This window comes from Festucalex cinctus, chromosome 7 (genome assembly GCF_051991245.1).
Source record: "Festucalex cinctus isolate MCC-2025b chromosome 7, RoL_Fcin_1.0, whole genome shotgun sequence".
NCBI lineage: Eukaryota > Metazoa > Chordata > Actinopteri > Syngnathiformes > Syngnathidae > Festucalex > Festucalex cinctus.
This window is the reverse complement of record NC_135417.1, coordinates 15,751,495-15,773,243: the sequence shown is the minus strand read 5'-3', so window position 1 is coordinate 15,773,243 and position 21,749 is coordinate 15,751,495. Positions and strand designations below refer to the sequence as shown.

Genomic DNA, 21,749 nt, shown 5'->3' with positions numbered 1-21,749 from the left:
TGACGTTTGTGAAATCCACGCAACACAGATGTAAAACTGTTATGTAGTCCATGCGCACTAAAGTATTGTCTATATTGCAACTTTGTATTCCAAATGAAAAGGTGGATTTGTTATGTCTGTACTATTCGGTACACAAATATTGGGCTGTTCAAGAAATAGGCATGTTTGCATTTTTTTTTTGTCATGTCGTGTAAACGCACCCTTTCAAACAACTTGCTTGACATCTTTGTTGCATGACCTAGGATAATTGAACTACAATTCCTTGTGCTTTTCTTGCATTTTAAAAAATTTGAATGACACCCTTTCGTTTGCAGTTGTAAACAAAGCCAAAGTCACAAGATGTACTATTTTCCCCCCTCCGAAATTGTCGCATGCCGTTTCCCGCCTTGTCCCGAGCCACCATCAGACGTGCGTATAAAATTAGCCGGTGGCGCGTCGCCTGTTAGCGCACAAACATAAAACAGCGGCAGCCCGACCTGCTGCCGAGCGTGTAAATGGAATATCTTCCTCCAGTGGCTTATTGAGCAGCATAATTACGTCGCCCATATTGAATTCCGCTAATGCGCCAAAGGTAGCTCTTATTTAATACCGCAAACTCCCCAGAGGGGGGAAGGGGGGGGGGGGGGATCTCGGGGAGGGTGATTTGGAGCACACATCTCCTCGCTTTGTAGCCCGGGCGGGCTGCGCGCGTTAGAAATATGTCACTTGTAAATGTGGCCAAAGCTTACCTGCGAGCCGAGTCGTAATTCTGTGATGGGTCCCCCGAACCAAATGTGATTATTTGGCCTTCAGCGTGCTATATATTCACATGGCGACTCCTTCTTCATTTCCAGGCATAAAGCATTCTGGCTTTTGAGGAAAATTGATAAGAGATGCCAACCCCTCCTCCATTTCGCCGGGAGGCTCTCAGAAAAATCAGTTCAGCATCCGTCGACGTTACTGCTGTCTAATAGATCCGCACCATTTACCAATAATAATAATGCACACTTTATTATCTGCCTGGATTTCGTACTGGTGAAGTTTTATGAAGTAGCGCACTAACGTGATACCTCACTTATCTCTGAACACACCTGCTAGATCATTATGATATTAAAAATAACCACGCTGTTGTGTCACATTAGAATCAGACCTCGGTTCATATGTGAATAAAAATCCGATACGAATCTGATATCTGCAAATTGCACAACTGAAATAGACCAGTGATTGTCAAATTTTGCTGTCTTTTTGCGGTATACCAATGAATCACTGCCTGAGTACAATTCAGTTGTATTTAACTTTAGTGCTGTCACTATCGAATATTTTTAGAATCAATTAATCTATTGATTATTCAATTGATTAACCGACTAATCTGATTCATTTTAATTTTACATCAAAGTGTATTAAAAAAGCATTTTCTCCTTCTCTAATTACTGTTTATTAACCAGCGTGTTTATTTCCGTATTCACATAGTGATTAAAAAAAAAAGGGAAAAAAAGAGGGGCGATTGATGTACAATGTTAGTGTTTCCAAAGTAAAAACAGATGTTTGAAATGTTTTTTATTTTATTTTACACTGAATATAATCATCTTCATCATAGTCATCTTCTTTCATGAAAGACCAACAGAGATTAGTGAAGAATTACTTTTGATATGCTGAAATCAGAGGATTTGGACAATTTTAAATTAAAGAATGACTTCAAATGATTTTTTGATTATTAAAATCATTGTCGATTAATTTAATAATCGTCTACTTGACGATTAATCGATTCATTTTGACAGCTCTATTTAACTTTTTAGTTGAGTACATTTGTCAGGAACTTTTTAGGTACAATTTTTGTGTAACTTGTATGCAGTATATTTGAATTGAATCATAATTTATAAACTTTTTTATTTCCCCAGTATTTATGCACATTAATTTTCACACTTGGTACATTGTCGCAGTGGCTTATAACAATAAGCAATAAGAAAATTTTCATCAATAAAACCTGCCTCATTTTTGCTGAACAGGCACACTGCACTACTGCATTATAACGTTAGTCATGGTGATGGTGGCATTTGGAGAACAAGTTGTTAATTTATTAATAGCCATCCATTAAGTCTTTGTACCACTTTATCCTCAATAATAATTAATAATTATCCAGTGTGTGAGGAGATGTCACCTTTTGTTGTTCAGGAAAAAACAAAATATAAAAATATGTTTGCGCTAGTTATTCAACAAAGAAATAAGTTGGCAATGAAGTCATTGATTTTTGCCCATGACCATGTTGATTACTGTCATAATTTACCATACCTTCAGTCATATGACCACGATCAAGGTGTACGCAGTCTTGCAGTTTGATTTCTCAGAATGAAGGCCTCAGCCATTTTTAAAAATCAGTCATTCATTGGTACGAAAAATGACGCAATTAAAACCACATTTTGTATATTTTCTTAGGAAACCTTTTTAGGCAATATGACACATTTCTATGGATGGAAATGAGTGTAGACATTGGACTGTACTTGTTTATCTGAAGAATATCAATATCAATGTCAAGTAATTATTTTTAGTTCTTTGGTACAAATTTTGCCCCAAACAACACCACATTGGATGAGGTATTATTTGATCAACTTACATTACTTGAAAAAGACATAAATCCAAATGTTTCTAGACAGTTGTCATTTGGACTCTTTGGGGACAAAGTCTTTATTCATTGTGTCTTGTTCCAAATCATTGAGTGAAATAAGAAGAGATTAGGGGCGGGTATGTCTAATTTTCATGAAGGAACAATCACCATGTTTAGCCGCAGGGCTTGTTCGGTATATCATATGATGTGCCTCTGGAGGGTAATACTGGCCTGCACCTGAAGATGGCAGCCAAAACCTAGTTAGTCTACAATCTGCTGCACCCCCTCTCTGTTTTCCCCCCCTCTCTCTCTTCAAACCATATTCCTCCATAGGTCAAATGTGTTTTTGTATTTATTGTAGGATCAAGCTTCAAGCTGCCTCTGTGTTTGTTTCACTTAAGCACACGAGTCAACATGGAAAAATGTACACTGAAGCCATGTCATGTTTAACCAGGATGCATTTTCAAATCTGTTGTGTAAGCAAGCAAGATGGATGACATCCAAAAAGTGGCTGTAATTGTTGCGCAATGTTTCTTTTGGAATCTTTTTAGATTGATGGTCTACAGCAGCTGAAATGCAAATGCCGAAAAATGTGTTAAAGATCTGCAAATTTGGTGAACAAAAATTAAATCAGTTTTGGATTAAATATATTTGTTAAAAAGTCACTCTTTTTCTCCTGTACTGTTGAAGACAAGAACCCAACTGAACTGAAAAAAATAATAATAATACTGTAAATACTTAAATATTTTGTGGTGTGAAGTGTTGTCAAAATTATTTTTTTTACACTCCTAATTCACTTATGTTCAATATTTTTACCTGCAACTCCTTAAAGGGATACTTGACTCATTCAGCCACTTTCAACAGTAACAAAATCATATTTTGTATGTAATTAATGTGATAACTTTATTTTTCATGAACATTTAATACCTTTAAATACAAATGTTTCCACTTGCTGTCAACTGAAGATGACATCGCCTGTGCTGAGGAAGTAGGTAACGACCAATCACGGCTCAGTTTGCTGACCAATCCCAGAAAACGTGTGAGCCGTGAAGCGATTGGTCGCCACCAACAGCGCAGACACAAAAAAACTACTCAACACACTCCAATCTATAGCTGTCAAAATCGATTAATCGACAAATAATAAAATATCAAGTTAATCGACAACTATTTTAATAGTAATTGTTTGGAGCCTCTTTTTTTTTTTTTTTTTTTTAAATTTAAAATTGTCCAAATCCTCTGATTTCAGCGTATCAACAGTAATTGTTCATCGATTTCTGTAGTCCTTCATGAAAGAAGACTGATTATCTTCTGTGTTTAATCAAAATAAAACATTTGCAAACATCTGTTTTTACCTTGGGAAAAAAATGACTGAACTGGTAACATAGTACATCAATCGCCATTTTTTTTTTTTTTTAAATCAGTATACGAATACAGAGTACGAAATAACCACCAATCACTGGTTGATAAACGGTAATCAGAGTAATCAGGGAAAAAATGCTTTTGTAATACTTTATAATGTAAAATTAAAATGGGTCCGATTAGTCGATTCTTTAAAAAAAAAAAAAAGAAAAAAAGATTGTGACAGCACTACTCCAATCCACAGAATCATCTTGGAGACATCCAAGAATCAGGCATTTGAAAAAAAAAAAAAAGAAGCTTAAATTATTGCCGTTATGTTTGCATGTTTGCACACCGCTTTAGTGTCTCATATTTTAAACAAGATTTTAAGAATGTTTGCATGAGCACGCCCGACTTCAGACAAAGGAGGTGGGGTTGCTGAGGAAACAATGGGAGGTTTTGGTAGACTGGGAGTGGGAGGGGGTCAGGGGTGAGAGGGGAAAATTGTAGGGGGGGGGGGTCACACAAACAGATGAGGGGTGGCGAGAGAGAGAGAGAAAGAGACGACGAGGTCATACAGGGTGGCGATCTGGCGTTCTTTATCCGTGCGGGGAGTCTGGGTCATGTCTGCGCCGTCACGCTCCAGCGCACCATTATTGACCGCTCAAATTGATACCCCAACAATGAGCGCGGGCACCTCGTATGCAGCATGTGTTCGGGTAGGTGTGTCGAGGAGAGGCAGGCATGCACAAACTGCCGGTATTTTTGGCGCTGAGGACACAATGGGGGTGGGCAGTCAAAAGAGCGAGATGGAGGGAGGTGGAGGGCGGAGTAAGGCTGGGGGCCCTCTTCCTGGTCCGGATCGATAAATGAGAAGCCATGCAAGTATAACAGAATCATTTACTCTCCTCAGGGCTTACAATACGCAATATTCTTTATGCCGTTGACACCTGTTGTCTCCATCTGGCTCAATCTAAAGCTGACGTTGAATCATAGCCAACCGTCATAAGTCAAAAACAATCATAGAGTCAAGCAGTTTTGTTTCAGAAACATTTGAACATTTCTTAACTCATTCACTCCCAGCCATTTTCACAGAAGCAATCCCGTTCGCTCCCGGCTGTTTTACTGGATTTTGACTGATTTTGCAAGGCCCACAGAATATTGTGTTCTGTTGCTATAAAAACATGGAACCTATCAAAAGAAAGATTAAAGTCTCTTCTTTCATCAGGAAAAACAAGTATGTTTCTATCGGTTTCCGTTTTGCAGCAATTAGCATTAGAAGAGAGTTAAGTTTCATCAGTTTTCACAAATCTATTTAAAATTCTAAGTAATTGAGCTTTTTTTCGAGATGGCCCTGGTTGATCTCCTTTGCTCTGCTGCCACCTGCTGGCCGTTTGTGTAATAACTACCATTTCTGCAACCACTCTTTGCAGTTGAGAGGCTGCATCAAAGCCTTCTGTATGCGCTAGCATAAAAACAAAAAAAGAACGTATAAATACGTCTTCGGGACACTTACATTAAAAAAAACGTATTTACGCGTTATTGGGAGCAAATGAGTTAATGGCTATTCAAGTATAGAAAAGGTGGAAGGGGAGTCGGCCAACATTTATGTCTGAAGGCTCTTTTTCTGAACAGACCTTGTTGGATTTGGTGAAAAAAAACAAAAAACAAAGAGCGAGCCAATGAGCTAGACTAAACTCCAATAATGTACACTGACTGGTCGGACCATAGATATAAACACTATAGACGGCTCGTCGGTGCTGTGAGCCAATGGTAATGAACGTAACCACAGGGCGGCCATCTTGGGACAAGGTTGCGAGATCACTCAATGTAGCGCAGACTTTAAAATAACCGTAGATTGCTCATCAACACTCAAATTCTCAACAGATCGGTTTTTATTTTAGTTCTTAGATATGACACAAGATGACACGAACAACTGTGCCACGTTTTTCCCGCCAAAAATCTGCGATTTTAAAATCCAGCCTGAATCATAGCCACGTTAACATGGTTTGTAATAAAGCAATCCGTTCAGCGAGTTATGAGTATTTATGTGAGTAAATCACCTAATTGACCGCCGACTACAGCACAGCAAATGTGAGCAGTCCCCTGTCCTAAGATGGCCGACCAGTGGTTATGTTGCAGACTCCGCCTCAAGACATCTAGTGTTCATATCTACGAGTTTTTTTTCTTTTTATCTTTTTATTTTTATTTGTAAATATAAAAGTTTCTTTCTTGAATTTAGAACCTTGTTCTTCTTGGTACCACTGTATTACTCAAGTATAAATCAATCAATCAATCAATAAATAACAATGTTGTCAATGTGCATTAGTTACAGTAATTCTCCTTTATATGGTACACATTGTCAAACATATGCACATTGTGTTCCCGGTGTCATAACAAGACTTCCCACTATTACCACTACTACCACCCCCCCCATTTCAGATGCACCGCTTCTGTTCTACCCTCCTTTCATCTGCCCACGAGCCTTATTCACCATCTTTTTACTGGCGGCTCGACAAGAAGCGAGCAATTAATATCAGTCATGCTAATTCCGTCAGATAATGATCAAACGCCGCCTCTCTCACTTTCTGCTCTAAGGGGCTCGCAATGGTGCTCAATTTCCCCTTTTATTATTGTTTGGGTCCGTTAAATTAAGAAGAGTTTTTCTTGTTGTCTCAAGCACCTATGCCCAAAATTGGAAAGGAAGTTTACTAATATGATTTGATTCAGAATATTTCAAGTTCTTGTACTTTAACAAAACCTGCTCGGGAATTTTGTCAAATGAGCAAACGCAGGTCTTCTAAACAAAATGTGGTACAAAGTTTGATCGTTTTGATTCGACTGAAAAAAGGGGCCCGTTCATTGCTTCTCTGCAGCTTTAATTATTATTATTGTTATCATCATTATTATTATTATTTCACAGCCTGTTTAAAGATGTAACGCGGCCCACAAAGCAGCGCTTTTAATGACCAATTAACAGGAGCTCCTCGGAGCGCCGTGGCCTCGTGGAGGATTTGCTAGAGTAAACAGGGGTGCGGCGGCGGGATCGGGGGTGGGTGGTTATCTTGTTACACGCATACAGTATAAACGTCCATGCATACACACACACACCAGCGAAAAGAAGCTTATTAGAAGAGCAGCGCTGTTCACCAAAAACCTTGAGAGTCACTCAAAAAAAAAAAAAAAAACACGTGATGGAAAGTCTGACGAAATGGCGTGGAAGAGCGAGTAAATGAGCGGAGGCCGCATCATTAGCATTGCTCAATAATGTAGCTGGGGGGTAGGACAGCAGCACTCAAGGCCACGGGGCTTTCCGAGAGGCTAATTTGGATCTCGTCTTGTTTACGCGCCCCCGCCGCCCTCAAGACCAACGACGAGCTCCCCGAATGAGACAAACAAAAATGAGTTGGAGGCTCCTGACGAAATCATCCGTACGACGCAACATTTAACATCTCGCTAAAAATTGTCAAATTTTGTAGAAAAAATAGTGTTGTCCATCCATCCATTTTCTTAACCGCTTTCTCCTCACAAGGGTCTCGGGGGTGCTGGAGCCTATCCCGGCTGGCTTCGGCCAGTAGGCGGGGTCACACCTTGGACTGGTTGCCAGCCAATCGCAGGGAACACAGAGATGAACAACCATCCACACTCACAAGCACACCTCGGGACAATTCGGAGTGTCCAATTAACCTGCCATGCAAGTCTTTGGAATGTGGGAGGAGACTGGAGTACCCGGAGAAGACACACGTGGGCACGGGGAGGACATGCAAACTCCACCCAGGAAGGACGCAGCCTGGACTCCATCTTGCGGCCTCAGAACTGGGAGGCGGACGTGCTAACCACTCAATCACACCGTGACGCCCTAAAATAGTGTTGCAATCAGTATAAAAGTGATCATTCCTGAGAGACTTGAAAATGCGTCAAAAGTGCCATTTTCCTGTTTTCCAACAACAACATGATACAGATAAGAAAAAAAAACACTCAGGTTGAGAATCAGAGAGTGGTAATTGATATAAACCAAAATCTATATCTATCAGAAGAAAATGGAAAAAAAAAAAAAAAAAAATCGACCCTGGCATTTTGACTTAAGCCCGCCAACCCGGCCTGGCTCCGGATCGTCTCACCTAACACACAGTTCTGCCACTGATGTTGACTTATGTTGGTTCAGTTTGCCGTGTATATTCAAAATGGATTAATGGACTAGTCTCTCTAAATTGTGGGCCAGTCTCTTGGGATAAAATGGAGGAAAACTATCATCAAAAAGCACTGCATCGGCCCCAACAAATGTCAGCCCACCGGGCATCTGCCCTATATGCCAGATGGCCAGTCGAGCTCTGGCAACTGAATGTATGTTTTAGCGTTGGTCGACAACGTTGCATATTGACTTCGATGACATACCAAAAGTTATAGCTAACCTTTTTTCGGTTCTGCAGAATGGTAAACATATCCTGCATTGATCAAACTTTGTTCCATGGACCTCATACCACTTTGTACCATCCTTCCTTATAGCTCTTTACCTTTTTGCTAATTGCTAGCCGGCGTTGTTTTGTGTGCATATGCAAACCTGCGTTTGCATTCTAGTCACAGACACTCAATCAGCACTCTGCATACACATATATATATATATATATATATATATATATATATATATATATATATATATATATACACACCGACAGCTTATCTTTGCGTCGAGGTGTTCGGGGGGGTGATCAGACAACCCGGTTAATAAGACGTGCGTTGATTGTATTTGTTTTCCATTTGTCTCTCGTCTTTTGAAGACGCCCGGCGGTAATTACGCCGCTAAGTGAAAGTGAAACGGGTGAGTCGCAGGCCGAGCGTCGTACCAACAACAGATCGAGGATGACAAGAGGCTCAGTGGAACAATGCCGAGAAATAGTAATCCCCCACACGCCGCCGCCTTGACTACCCACCCATTAGGAATATCCCATTGTAATAGCGAGACAAAACCAGAATAGGAACGGAATAATACATACGCGCCTGACTCATGCCAACGTATTTAGCATAATGAAAGCATGACTTTTGCTGCTGCTTTGTCGGCGTGTGCGTGCGTAAGTATTGTAAAACAAATAGATCGAAAGCTTAAAAGCTCTTTGGGAGGTTGTTAAAGTGTAAGTCAACCTTAAACATTTCTTGACAATGATGTGTTTTATGGGACCTCACCAGTCTAAACATGGCATTCGGATTAATATTACATTTCTGGAATATGTCCACTGCCCAGCCATTTTATCCATGACTTCCCATGTAACTGGGAGTGAGGGCAAAACAAAGCACAGAAAATGCCAGGAAATTTTAACTTCACATGATTGACAATCATATTTTGATTACAAACTGACAGTTTTTTACACAAAGAAATATAGTGAAACCGACCAAAGTTTGTTCCATTACAGTTGTTGCAAAAACAAAAAAAAAACAAAAAAAACACCTCATGGACACTTTGCCATAACCAAATACCCCAACTTCAGAGAATCCAAGTGCGGGTTATCAGATGCTAACAATTTAGCTAACGCTAATGTGCGCATCTGACAAAAGCCAATGTAGCTTTGCTTTTCTCCGTGCCAAATGACATCTCTAATTTAACCTAATACAATCATTGGATAATGTGGATTGGTTATGTAAACTCACCCCACTTTACTTGTTACTGTCGTTTGAAAAAGTCGTCATGGTTTCAAAACTGCTAAACATTGCACTATGAGCTGTTTGTTTACGGCAAAGTGAATGGACCCAGACGTCCAGTGTTGCAATCCAGACAAAACTGCAATGAATGATTAACTATTAAACTCATTGACTAGCGTAAAGAAGCCAACTAATATGCAATTGTGTAAACACAGCTGGAACATGTTGCTGCCGTACTTTTAATTAATTAATTAGCAAAGCAGTCAATGCTTTCCTTCCCAAGACAGAGCCATTGATGGACCGTACGATTGGTTTTGATGAATGACCACTTAATTAATGAACATGTATATGTAAAGGACACATGGGTATATATGCTTGTATACTGAAAAGTAGTTCAATGTGGTCATTGATGTGGCGCTGGTTCAGTATTTTCTATCTTAATTAGCAGGGAAAAGACAGATGTAATGTCAGATATCAAATGTGACATATTGAAGAAGCTCTGAAGAAAATACAAGAAAGATCTGTCCGCGGTGTGGGACCCAACAACCCCCCCCCCCCCCCCCCCCCCCCAAGAATCAAGACATTCGAGAAACAAGATGGACACAAGACAAGACAACAAAAAACAGAACACCCAACAAACCAAGATGCAAAGATTCCCAATAGAACCAAGACAATAAAGAACCTATAAGACGAGAACCGAAAAACCAGCACACCAAGAACCAAGACGAGAAGACACCCAAGATACCCAAGAACAAAGTATTCAACCAAGATGACCAAAAGATCTAAGACAGTTCTCTTGGTTTTATGGATCCCATGGACATCCAAGTCACGAAGAAACCAAAACTCCAAAGACAACCAAGGCAAAGACACTCAAGAAAACCAATTCAAGACACTCAGTAGACAAAAAACAAAACAAAAACAACAAATCGAGATACATGAACAAGAACCAAGGTCAACCAAAAAACCAAAACTCTAAAGACCACCAAGACACGACACCCACAGACTCTCAAGCGAACTAAGATATGGCAGGTGCGACGCAACCTGCACCAGAAGCCGTCCCCTTTTCACTTCCTGGTTCTCCACCAATTGCCAGCCACTCACTCCACCAGATATAGAACAATCAACAACCCAAAACGAACATCTGCAGACATCAACCCAGTTAGTCATGAGGATGAATAAACCATTTCTATTCTAGCTTAACTTGGCTTCGTGATTTTTTTTTCTTCTTTTTCCGGGAAGAATTCTGCAGTGTCTGTTTTATTTGGGTAGTATTTAATAAAATAGGACTTCCTTGATTCCTAACAGAAGGACAGAATCGAGGCAGCTTGCAAATAAGGAGAAAGACCCTTTTATCTCCGTCTCTCTCTTCCTGGTCAAGCTAATTGCTCCCAAGGTCAGCGTATTGGAATCCCCCCCCCACACCATCAACCTCCAACCCTGCCTGGCCGCCTGGCTTTGAATGACATGTTTTGATCAGGCCTAATTTGATTGGTGGATGCCGTCTGCTGGGGTGGATAGTGATGGCGCTTTACAGCCCACTGCTTTTGATGTGTGTGTGCGTGCGTATGTGTGTGTCAGGGCGATGCACGTCAGGTTATGAAGTGTCGACGGAGAAGAGTGTTACACGTCAGCGGGGAAGTGTTTTTTGAGCCGTGTCAGGAGTGCGTGTGTGAGTTTGTGTGCACGAGTGTCATGGAGAGTTTTGATGTGTTTTTAAAGGCGACATGCGGTCTGATGTGAGGCCTGATGTGATCGGACGTGGCTGGAATTGCCACTTGACAAATTGTTGTCATCCTCATCCACATGAATGGGGGGGAAAAAAAAAAAAAAAAAAGTAGCAGATTTTCAAATTAAAAGCCTCTTCTTTACCAAAACTATTGATATCTTGGATTTTGCTGTATGGGTGTGATAATCTGTTTGCCAAATAACTGATAATTTAGATTGTAAGACAAATAAGGCCATAAAAAGAATTTGTTCCAAATATGTTTCTATTTTTGCCCTTACAAACATGTGAAATGAATCCACGCACCAAAAATACCTTATTGTGATTTATTATTATTATTATTATTATTATCATTATTATTATTATTATTATTATTATTATTATTATTATTATTATTATCATCATCATTTGCTAACATTGGGAGAGCTCCCATGATCTTGTTGTGAATAATACATAAACCTAACTGACACGATTCTATGAATATCTATGAAATTAATCTATGAAAACTATCTTTTAAAGTGTCGAAACCAAACTGCGGGTCGGTCTGTGCTCGACTGACTGCCGTTTTCAGTTGATTCCGCTTGTCATTTCCTCGGTTTATGATGAGACTCATTTTTGATTGGCTATTCCAGCCCGTTGCAAGAAGAATTATCGGTTACGTTGTGACGCAAATAAAATGTCTTTCGCATCAATTGTCCCATAAAATGTCTAAAAGTAGGCACGCTGTCATTAGCAATTTAGCTTGACGTGATAAATTATGCATCTTTGTTTTTTGGCTGGCAAAAAAAACAAAAAAACAAAGTATTTACATCTCAATGGGGCAGAAATGCAGCAGCATGACTGATTTCTTTCTCAACAATTATTTTAACATCTTTTAGGATGTCCAAAATAGAACGTGGACTGTCAAATTGAGGATGCAGCAATTTGACTTACTTCCATAATGATTTGAATTTGTTTGTGTTTTATTTTCCTCCAACTGCTGCTGTCCTGTTGACTGTTCTTTTAGAAGTGATCACTTTGAAATTCCGCTTCATTCAAATGACTTAAAAGTGACATATACTTTTATCCCCACAATTAAAACCGTTCTCGGATGTTTCTGACATATTTCGGGCAGAAAACACAATGGATAAAGATTTCCATCAAACTGGACATTCACTTGGTTTAATGGTTTAAATGGTTTTTAGAGGACAGATCTGTCTGATTCAAATAAGTTATAACTAGTGTTGTTCCGATATCGATACTGGTATCGGCAGAGGCGCCGATACTGCATTAAAACAGTGGTATCGGTATCAGTGAGTACTCACAAGTAACATGCCGATACCATTAATTTCAATGCTAATATAGGATTTTGGATGCAGCATCTTGTGTCTTGCTGGTGCACGACATTCACTGATATGTGACATGCTCACTGCATGCCTATCCTATCCTATTGGCCTTTGAATGCTCTGAACCAATGGCAGAACAGCTTTTTCATGTTGAGGAAAAAAAACGTTCGGTATTGGTATGGTATTGGTATCGGCCGATACTGCAAAGCTGGATCTCTGAATCGGTATTGGGGGCCAAAAAACGGTATCGGAACAACACTAGTTATAACCCGTGTCTTTCTTTTGCTATAACAATGGTGGTGCTGTAATTGTCTGACCCCCACCGTAGACGCACCAATTCATCACCAAAATGCCAAATTACACCTGTCAATTAGTGTAGAATACAGCAGACATAACGTCAAACACAAATTCTCTCTACCCTCATATCAAACACGTTATATTATGCATCTCAAGTTAAAGACGAAAAAACATGTTAAAATTTTATTTTACCTCCAATGTAGTCTAGTTGCCACTCCCAAATTTCATGTAATTTGTCAAAAAATTGATTGCAAATATCTTTAATTAAAAAAAATAATCAATTGAAAAAAAAAAAGATCAATTTTGAATTCTTTGTCAATTTTTTTTTTAATTTTTTTTTCCCTTTAAAGGTCACATAAACAACAAATTATGCGTTCCTTTTTGGGTGAAACCCCCCCCCCCCCAGTTATTTAATGCTAATCCACGCTAACTCTGTAGCTCTGCTTATCTTTTGGCTTGAACGTGATCATGCTTCCATGTAGTTGCTTGAAAATGGCGGATCTTCACCCAGCCTGCTACACTAGATTTTGATCTGCCTAGTTATGCAAATGAGTCAGATTGTGACATCACAATTGGCCAATATTCACAAGGGTTTGCTCAGGGACACATTTTCCGAAATAGGAAAGATTTACTTGATGGTTTAGGGTTCGAGTTCCCACCTGCATAGGTGGTCATGGGCTTATTTGTGTACAGCACATATATATAAAAAAAAAAAAAACCCTTTACAAAATATTCCTCCTTTACAAAGGTAAAAAAAAAAAAAATACTCTCCACGTATCAGGCTAACAAGAAGAGCCAAATGGGTGTCCCAGCCACTGTCCTGCCCCCACCGGCCCCCACCGGAGAGAAAGTGAACTATGTACAGTAGGAAGTCGGCCAGGCGCGTTTGCGGCGTCTTGACACCGGCGCTGATCCGGCCCTCTTATGAGTGAGATTGATAGGGCCTGTGATCAGGGACGCAGCGCTCGCGCCCGCCGTCGTCGGCGAGATGGATCACATCACACCCGGCGTGTCCTCCGCTTCCAGGATGAATGAACAGGGGGGGAATCTATCACTCCCCCGAGAGGGAGGTAGTCGTGTGGGTGTCAGAAGACGACTTTCCTGACGAGGAAAGTAGCAAGGTAGAAAAGTCGGGGATGTTGAGGTAAAATAAGATGGAGGAACTGGCGACTGCGTCCCCCCCATCACAGGTTAGGTGTTAGGATGGGGGGAGGGGAGTCTTTTCTCATGTCAGGCTGTCAGCCTGCCATTTGTCACCGTGAGCGATCGGATGTGCCGCCGAAGCCATCACTCAACAGTTCTGTGTGGTTTGTGTGTGCGTGTGTTCATACAAACCATGTCTGGACAACAAGCTGTGTTTGTGCACAAACGGAAATATACTGTATGTAGTTCCTTAAATCGAAAGACGGCGTGCCTCAGTCGCCCAAGACACTTTTGTGTATTTTATGATACCATCACCATAAAACGGGAAATAAAATTTACAGAGACATAGAAAATGACATAACAATTCATTACATTTTTTTTTTTTTATTAGGTCAATAAACCTTTCTCTCAAATAGACCCTTAAAGAAATTAACTCAGTTCATAGACGCTATTACTGCTGTCACTATCGAATATTTTTTTGGATTCGATTAATCTACCGATTATTCAATCGATTAATCGACTGATTAGTCGATTATTAAGTGTTACAAAAGCAATTTTCCCCCTTATTACTGTTTATTAATCAGTGATTGGTGTTTATTTTGTACTTCGTATTCATATACTGATTAAAAAAAGGTGGATTGATGTTAGTACTATCTTTACTTTCTTTACAAGTTCGGTCATTGTTTTCCAAAGTAAAAAACAGATGTTTGCAAATGTCTTATTTTGATTTAACACAGAAAATAACAAGTCTTCTTTCATCATGGATCACAGAAATCAATGAACAATTAATTTTGTCAGCTCTAGACCCTATTGTTGTCAAATTGATAGATAATTAAGTTTTGAGGCCATTTGAGTATCATTGCGAACCAAAAACAGCATGGTTTTGGTCAATTAAATGTTGGTGTATGTATGTGGAGACAGCGCACACATTTGTCACTTGACAACATTGTGATTGTGGTTGTTCCAGCAGTCTATTGAATAAGGGGAACAATGTGGGAAAAAAATAAAAATAATTTGTTATATTTTTCTGCTGATGAAAACTAAAAATTGTATGCTGATTCCAAAATTGCAGTATATATTTTTTTTTAATTCTCTAATTCTCCAGATAAGCAGATAATTCCACTGAATTCCACTGTAGTAAGACTGTAGTAAGAAGAGCTCATTAGAATTGGACTCATTTACAGATACTTGACAACTTGCATGTGCAGTCATAAATGAAAGCGTGCAATGAGAGGTGTGTGTGGCTCTAAATTGGTCTGTACTATCAATATCTTTTTTTTTTGTTTTTGTTTTTTTTTTTTTGGGGGGGGGGGGGGGGGGCGGTTCTGGAACGTACTCCCACAATTAGAAGACCACCGTGCAGTGTTATATTTGCTGTTTTCCGTCCCACCTTCCTGTGGTCACAATCAGTGCCTGTGACCTCAAGACTCCCAACGTGCTGCTCATTTGGCTTGTCGACAGATCTTGACTTAGTCACGGCTGACTGGCAAATGGCACCTTATTGCATTAGGCCACGGCTTATTAAGCCAACGCTCTTAAAATGCGCTTTTGCTTAACTGGGCGACAGCTTCTCAATGAGCTCGTCTTGCGAGACACGTCCGAGATAATTGCTGAGCCAAGATGCTTTGACTGGGGGTTGTTTTTTTTATTTTTTGGACTTAGTTGACACGTGTCACCGATGCCGTGCCCGCACCACTGAGCACCGCGTGTTGTTATTGATGTGATTTTTGCATATTTCCGAGCTAATGTGTCCTCCTTTCACTATCACCACCAGACGTGTTATTCCTCTCCATGAAGAAGAGTGACAGCTTCAACGACTGATTGGTGAGTCCTCCACTTCCTCGGCCTCCTCCAGTATCCCAACATGGCTCTCAACAAGGCTCTCAAGTGCCCCCCCCCCCCCCCCCCCCCCCTTCACAACATGATTGCCCAACTTCAAAATGGCAGCGGCAATTTGCTGCGGCGAGCCAACAAAGGAACGTTGTAACAATTAATCACGGGGCGAACGCCGAGGAAGGCGATAATTACGTTCATTAAGTGGCGAGCGGCGAGGACAATTAACCGGCGTCGGCGAGGGTTTGTCGCCGCAGATGCCGTCATAAGTCACCCTGCTCCGTTTGACACCGTCTAATGACTGGAGAGCGTGCGATGCCGCGTATGTACGGTCACGTGCTTGATGAGCCGTTTAAATCCTCGTCTTTTAATATCTTTCATTTCCTCGGCAGACTTAATTTCCCCAAGACGTTTTTATCTAATCAATGGAGTGACATAACATGGAGATAATGTAAGATAACATTTGTATTTGATGATTTATAAGGGCATTTTCCGTCCAGGTAGTGCCATAATTTAGTTTTACCAAACTATAACCATTGTTTATGGTTTGGTATAACAACTAAATACAAAAACAAAGGAGGTGTCAAAACGTATAGCACTATATACAGAAAAATTTGAAAACAATTATTTATTAAGTATTTTATTTTTTTAGCGTATTTATTAAGTATTTTATTTTTTTAGCGTTTTTTTTTTTCTTTCTTCTGCATCCTATTAGCTCATTCACTCCCAGCCATTTTCACAGAAACAATCCCGTTTGCTCCCGGCTGTTTTACTGGATTTTGACTGATTTTGCAAGGCCCACAGAATATTGTGTTCTGTTGCTATAAAAACATGGAACCTATCAAAAGAAAGATTAAAGTCTCTTCTTTCATCAGGAAAAAAAAAGTATGTTTTTATCGGTTTCCGTTTTTCAGCAATTAGTATTAGAATATAGCTAAGTTTAATAATTTTTCACAAATCTATTTAGAATTGTGAGTAATTTAGCTTTTGTTCAACATGGCCCTGGTTGATCTCCTTTGCTCTGCTGCCACCTGCTGGCCATTTGTGTAATAACTACCAATTCTGCAACCGCTCTTTGCAGTTGAGAGGCTGCATTAAAGCGTTCTGTATGCTTTAGCATTAAAAAACAAACAAAAAAACAACAACGTATAAATACGTCTTTGGGACACTTAAAACGTATTTATACGTTTTCGGGAGCAAATGAGTTAGAATAGATCTACACCTGCACTCAGCAAAAAACATTGGGGTTTCCCCATTTTTCTCTCGTTTTTCATATTATTGAACCTTTTTTCCTCTTTCTTTCACCAGTGCATTTCAATGGTCGTCAATTATGCGTGGCTCAAATGGCAGATCTTCACCTACTTCAGCTGCTAAGGTATAGCCACTCCCTGTCGGGGCGGTTATGTTAATGAGCCCCACTGTTACATCACAGTCTGACAAGATTCTGAACGGCTCGCTCAGTTACCCGTTTTCTGAAATAGGCAGAAAAATGATTTCATTAGTTGTTCAATTTCACATTTGATGTCTCCAGAGACGCAACTTTGAGTATACAAATCATAAAAAGTTATATTTACATATGTCTAAATACATCACCTGTACATTTAATAGAAGATTTATGATGGCGTACCAAGCAGATTTAATCATTTCCTGTGGGAAAACTGGGTAAGTAAACGAAGCGTAGTTTGTTCTTCTTACTGTACACAACAGACAGAAACTTCCAGTCACTCACAAAAAGCAACGCTTGTAGATAGAAAAGTGGAAATACCATTTCTCTAATTAAGCCGATTGGCTGTGCTCGTCCTGCCAATCAAACGGCGCCGCCGTTTTCTGCGGCGTAACGCGAATCGACTTGTGATTGGACATCTGCAGCCTGTAGCTGTCAATCAATCAGTGCGGAGTTGAGTATTTCTGACCTTTTTCTCCCCCACCCTCCCCTATCTACTCCTCCTCCTTTTCCCCTTGAAGCTGCCAGGCGTGAAAATAATAGATGCTTAGAACTCTGCTCTGTTTTTTTTATTGTTTTTTTTTTAATTTCTACATTGCAGAGAATCTTGGTGTACACTCCTCTCTTGACATGAGAGAAAGAAAAAAGCAACATCTCAAGGTATCTATGCTCTCGAGGAGAGACAAATAAACAGTGTGGGCTCTTTATCACCAAAGGAAACAGACAATGGCCACACAGGTCTTATTTTAGTGACTGCCAACCCCCTTTTCTCTTTTATTCCTTTTTCCTCGGGCGTCTTTCTTCCCTCGTTCTCGCTCAATCGCGAGCCTATTTGCGGCGTGTTTGTTTTCACACTTTCTCATCACCCCCACCTCCTCGCACTGGGATGGATGCGAGGCATGTATAACCTCAGGTAAGCTCAAGTAAAAGCAGCCCGACGAGCCGCGTGTGTGTGCGTGCGCGTGTGTGTGTTTCTGTGGGAGGCTCTGGCTCATCTCTGCCTCTGCATCCCCGTAGCCTTAATCTGTGACAGACCATTTCATAATCACAGCCGAGGGCCCTTCTTCTTCTTCTCCTTCTTCTCTCCCCTCTTCCTCCTTTTTGCCCCCCCTCCCCGCACGCAGTCTCTCCCAAAGTGCAATAATTCACAGGCGTGCAGCACCCTCCCACAGGCGGATTAGCAGCCGGCGTGCTCGTCCTACATAATCTCGGCACAATGAGGCCCCATACGTGACGCCCGCAACTGTCACGCCATAGGGCGCCATGCATCTGCGCAACCCCGCCTTTCCCGAAATGGACCCCCAACTAGCACCTGAAAACTTGAGTCGAGGCCTGGTCACTCTTTCTGGGGACGTCAGAAATTGGTTGGACTGAAATCTTGCTGCACGCACAAGGCATCCAAGTCGAGCTGTCAAAATTAATCGATTGATCGCGATTATCAAATTAATCGACAATAGTTTTAGTCATCAAGTAAAGGTTTGGAGCCATTTTTTTAATTTTTTTAAAGTTGTCCGAATCCTCTGAGCTCAACATACAAACGGTCATTGTTCACTGATTTATGTAGTCTTTCATGAAAGACTGATTATCTTCCGTGTTTAATCAATATGAGACATTTTTAAAACATTTGTTTATACTTTGGAAAAACATTAGTACACCATCAATCATCCTTTTTATTAAATCACCATACAAATACAAAATATGAACACTGACCAAATGTTAATAAACAGTAACCAGGGGAAAAAATGCTTTTTCTAATAGACTTTAACACAAAATTAAAATGAATCTGATTAGTCGATGAATCGAGTGAATAATCGATAGATTAATCGATTCTATCTGGTATCAACTGCACTTTCTTAGAGGATGGAATTCATTCCCCATAAACATTGAAGCTCCTTCAATATATATAAATTAACTAGACTGCTCAATTCTCAGCATCTCATGTGAAAATTCTGCATTCGAATCAGCACCAGTTGATGACAGTGTGCAACATTGACATTATTTAAAAAAAAAAAAAAAAAAAAAGCAAAGGAATGCGCATTATGATCCACATTTGACGTTGCGATAACAGCTGAGCCGATTAGCAGCATTGTCGCCGAGACATCATTAGTTACTTTTTTTTTTAACTAATTTGGGAGAATCATCTCTTGTTGAGCTGATTCAAAGAATGAAGAAAAAATAAAAATCTGTTGATCGTTCCAGCTGCATCTATATTTGTAATATTACATTTATGTATTAGCTTCAGAGGGCTTAAGTGCGAAGCTGTGCACAACTGCTCCGGTAACGGAATGTCAAATAGGATCCATCGCTCCATTCCGGTGCGTTCCATATAATGCCGTAATGAAAAGCAAGGATTTATACCGCATTAGCGACGAGCTCCATCAGATTTACAGCCGTAAATCCATTCTGGAGCCGCCAAGTTTTTCCTTCTGTAACGTTTTCCGGGGCGCTTAATTTAATTTGCCCTGCGAGTGCCAGGCTGTTCTCTGGTGTCAGGTGAATGAAATCATTTGCACATACTTTGAGCCTAAACTGTGGAAATTGCCCCGTGTATTCTCTCTTTTTCTCGAAAAATAAAAAAAATAAAAATCTGTTATTGGGAAAACATGCATGCACCATTAGGTCTGCTAAGCCGCTGGATGCTGCGTGGATTACCTACGACGATCCCATTATATTTATAAAGCTTTACCTAAAACCAGCACCACCTTGTTGCCTCTATTACGCCCACGCGCCCGCCTTTTTCCCATTAATTCCCCATCTCGCGACACCTTTAAACAGCACGCGCCGAATAACGTCGGCGTTGGGATCTGATTCCAATGCTGCCGGCGCCTTCCGCCGTGTTAAACATTCAGCCCTTTCTCCAGTCTCATCCTGCTCTTATTTTCGCCGCCTCAGCACAAGCCCACACTGTGGTAATCCCTCAGAAGTCGCGGCGGAGAAACGAGCGACGCCGGGCGGGTCGCAGCTGGGAAACGCGTGGCGTCGCATATGATATCCTGTTCAGCCGGGGGACGACTCAGACGGACAATCGGGACGAATTTGAGTATTTTTCTCTCCCTTGCGATTAAAGTCAACAATAGGCTGATTCTTGGTTGTATCTGAAAGATTATCTTAGTGCTCTTAACCTACATTGTGGAGCGGGTTAAGGTTGATGTATTTTTTTGTGTGTGGTCATCGAGTTCAGCTGAGCTGTGATTGTGACATAAAAAATGATTCCGTGGAGATTGGTTAGTCATTTGGAGTACACCACACGGTTAAACCCTTTTCACCCTGCACTTAGAAGGGTGCACCCAGTCGTCATCAAGCAGATTGTGTATCTGGCAGGATTTTTATAGTTTTGGAAATTTCATTATGGTTTTTATTTCATTTTTTTTTTAATTTTTTTTTTATTTAGCTAGTTGTAATTAGTTTTCAAGGCAGCTCTGTTCATTTTTTTAATTAGTTTTTATTCTTTCAAAAATGCTTAGTTTAGTTTATTTTATATATTATTTTTTGTGTGGAAGATTTTAATAAATACCATGGTAAAATGAAAAAAGTAACGCACTTTTTACCTAGAGTTGCATTTCAGCTGAATTTAATGAAAATGCAGGCAAGGCAAGCCATTGGAGCCAAAAGTCCAACACGCAAAATTGGCAGCTACGAGTGACGTCATCTGAAGGTGCTTTTCTATTGGCTGCTGCTAGATGACGTCACTTCTGTGCGACACACTTTCAAAAAATCCTTATTCTGGTTAATATTGAAATAAATATACTTAAATCACATTGAAAATCCACCCCAAAGGCTCATGTATTAAATTAATTACCAAGGACAAAAACTAAGGACGTTTTCACCGTAATTATAGTTAGTTTTGTGAATGTAAAATGTAGCTTCAGTTTGTTTTTTTTAAAAAGCATTTTCGGTTTTTATTTTACTTTGAAAATGTTTTTTTAAAATATTTGTTTTAGTTATTTCGTTAGTTTTAGTTAACTAAAATAAGCTTGGTATGTTTTGAGACCATGAAATGGAATGTTGCTCGTGGCAATTCGCAATGATGTCCCATAAGCCCCAACATTAGTGAAGGTTTTGGGATTTGGCGCTATTTTGATGGATTTATTTGCAGGTAATAGCATGAATTTATAAAAATATGGTGTCTCGAGCTTTGAGACCCACGAGATGACATACAGTGATGTGTTTAAGATGACACGACTCCCTGCTCAGCCTGAAATACACCTTGAAGCAGTTTTTGTGGAACTGTAGCTCACAAACAAACTTAAACGATTCAAGTTCCCGCCAAGCCATTAGTAAATGATGCACTCTACCTCCTCATTCTTAAAATGAGCATAGCCGGTGTTTTCTTTTGCAACAATGAAAGATACATCTCATCTGCAACATCAGCACTTCTTCCAAATATGGGCACGCTGGCAACCACTGAGCGAGTGCAGTGTGAAAAGGGCA

At 40.2% G+C, this 21,749-nt stretch overlaps 1 long non-coding RNA gene across 1 annotated transcript in view; it reads left to right on the top strand.

Moving 5' to 3' along the window:
* The window catches only part of LOC144021765 (uncharacterized), a 235,404-nt gene that overhangs the window by 47,992 nt on the left and 165,663 nt on the right, over window positions 1-21,749 (top strand). Inside the window, exon 3 of the long non-coding RNA XR_013284174.1 lies at window positions 15,816-15,865. This is a non-coding gene — a long non-coding RNA (uncharacterized LOC144021765). The remainder of the gene's footprint in view (window positions 1-15,815; window positions 15,866-21,749) is intronic.